The sequence below is a fragment of the Condylura cristata genome, unplaced genomic scaffold (assembly GCF_000260355.1).
Source record: "Condylura cristata isolate star-nosed mole 26May11 unplaced genomic scaffold, ConCri1.0 scaffold00014, whole genome shotgun sequence".
NCBI lineage: Eukaryota > Metazoa > Chordata > Mammalia > Eulipotyphla > Talpidae > Condylura > Condylura cristata.
Genome location: NW_004567115.1, coordinates 9,704,474 through 9,707,521, shown reverse-complemented (window position 1 = coordinate 9,707,521; position 3,048 = coordinate 9,704,474).

Sequence of the window (3,048 nt, the reverse complement as noted above, 5' to 3'; positions counted from 1 at the left end):
CAGGCCTGCGACTGGCCTCCCACCGGCCTCCGGGCCTCCGCCTTTCCCCCAACTATAAAATAAGCGCTTGTCGCCGTAGAAAAATGGAACAGAAAAGAACAACAAAGGACGCACTGGAGCCAAACTCCGCCCGCCCCGGCGCAGCCCGAGTTAGCGTGAAGTAGTGTTTCCTTCCTTTTCCTTTTCTTTTTCCTTGTAAACCTGAGCCGCTGTCTGCAGAGCCTGAACTATCACGCCCTGAAACGTGGCGCGCACTCTCACGGGCGTCCACCCTGGGTTAAGTGTTTTTCTTCATCCTTTTCACTGGCTACTACGCTAGTATGAGTTCTGGACTGACTAACTACGGCGTCCATCCGCAGCACCGGCCCCGGGTTGATGTTTAATTTGTTGAGTGACAGGACCCTGATTTACCTAAGGGAATCCTTTCATGATGGTGAACTTACAGGTGGCTTTCTGGCTTTAACTATTACAAAAAGCATTTCATTGAACACCCACCGTCTGGTTTGGGGAAGCATGATTATTTGCTTAGGGTATATCCCTCATGAGGCAAAATGATGCTCTGAAAAGTTCTTCTCGTTTTTGTGTCCCACGCCTCCACCCCGTCCTCACAGTATTTTAGAAGACTTGGCCCAAGGAGCTTCCAGACAGGAGGTCCCAGAACCAATCTCCTAGGTGTTGAAAAGGACTGCCTTGTAGCTGGCTGTCCCTGGAGCTTTTGCTGAAAAGCTTAAATTAAGGGAAAATTCAAGCTGGGTTTAAATGAACAATGGAACATTTTAATAGTCATACTCTGAAACGTGTGTTGGGTTGCTAGACAAAGTATTTTAGAAGGTTGTGCTGATGTTGGGCACTAGATACTCAAGTTTTCATGAAAGGTATGTAAAGAATTTCAAATGAGTGACATCATCCCCATAAGTGAAAATAAAATGGAATTTGTTTATCCATCCTTTTCATCTTTGTAATAAAACAGAGGGAACTTTCCAGTTTGGTCACATGATCCTAAAATCAAATGTATGTTTAAGAGTTTTAAAATGACAGTGGATTCATTCCTTTCTTGCAACTTATATGGCACAGCCTTCCTTGCTTATTCTTCCCATTTGGCAGCGCTGGGATCCTTTCTCTATGAATCCACTCTATCCTTTACTGCTTTCCTTTACAACGACTGCCTGCTTTTGTCATCATGTCTTAATCTTTCTAAAATCCCCTACTATGAGCTTAGTGTCTGTCTCAGTGATGATATACTGGATGAATTTAGAATGTGACATGTGTTTATTAAAACCCATTACTTGGCATTCAAGTGAGTAAAATAGAAACTGGGAACAAGGTTGGCTGTGATTTGACGTTGGTTATAGGTGTCATCACAATCCAAGAAGCACTACCAGCAGGGTACTTAGGGCTTTTTTAAAAAATAATAATGTTGAGGTATAATCCACTTATGATTGACCCAGTTAAAGTATACTGCTCTGGCCCTCCCTGGTGGAGCAGCAGGTTAAAGCACAGCACTAAGATGCTAGAGCCACCTCAGCATGAGTTCGATCCTCCATCCCCCCCAGGTGACCCACCTAGGGCAGCAGACCGCTCCTGACCCATCCTCTGCTCCCCTCAGCAGTATGCTTTGTTGATCTGCCTGTTCTGCTCCCCACTCTATGGTGAATCTTCTCACCACTACTGTACCCCAGTTCTGTATGCACAAATTTTTAAGTATTCTGCTCACTGTTTTAAGAACAGTTACAGTATTAATTTTTAAGTTGTAGTAAGCTGTTTTAATTATTTTTGAAGTGCACTGTTCAGTGGCATTACGTACATTCACATTGTACACCCATCAAAACTATTTTGGAAACACTATTTCCAAAACTTTTCTACTACTTTAAGTTAAACAGATATTCTATTAATAAATGTTGAGTGTATAAATGAATTTGATAGTTTAGAGACAAATATTTAAAAATAAAAGTGTTTTTGAATTCTAACCTCCCTTCTAATTTGTTATATTGTCTTTTATATACTTCTTTATGGGAAAAGTTGTAATTAAGATGGCATTGTGCTTTATCTTAGGGTAATAATATTTGAGGTTCTTTATAATAGAAACCAGGCCAATTCTTTCAAGTTTGCTGAATTACTACACATTCTAGAGTCTCAAAAAGTTGTAGAGCAAAATTTGAATGATATTCCTAAGTCCACTTTGATTTACAAAGATGCCTTAAACAAATCGGTATTGTGCTGTGTGGCTTATTCTTTTGCTGTATTTTCTCTTTGCTTTTGTAGTTGCAGGATACTCTCCATTTTCCTAGGAGATATCCTAGGGCTTCTTAAGACTAGAAAAATCCACAAAATTATAAGGTTCTAACTTAGAAAGAAGGATTTACTTTAGGTACAAAGTGTTTTGAATCTTAAACTTTAGGCAACTATAGATCTGAGCTTAAAGCTGGGGTGATGGTGGGGGGTCCTCCCTGGTGACACATGGAGTTAAGCCTCAGCACTATCAAGCTATCTGCAACCACTGCAACGCGAGTTTGATCACAGCCTGGGAGTTGCCCCACATGACACAATAGACCTCTCTTGCCTTGTCAGCAGCTTCCCTTAGCAGAACAGATTTGCCTGTTCTGCTCTCCATTCCGTCTAAGATGAATCAGCTCACTCCTGGCACCTCTGGCCTACACCCAATTCTTGTATGCATACATAAATACAAATAAATCTTAAAAAAAAAAAAAAAACAGGATGGAAAGCACAAGGAACCACAGTAATGGTTCACAAGTGATGTGGTGGTGGGATATTTATGACTACAACTGAGGGGACGTAGTCAGGCTACATTTGAGGGGAGAAGTCAAATACTATAGAAAATGAATAACAATGTTAAAAAGTTTAAAAATCAATAAAAACAAAAATGTTTTTAATCTTTCCCTAGTTTTCATTCTAAAATTCTTATGTGTTCTTTGCTTATTGTATTGTTTTTAACTGAGGTGAGCAAACCTTTTCAATATTATCTTTCAAAAAGCGATTTGTGATATTTTACTGTTTCCAGCCAAAAAGATTGGCAATATCTCATTTTTT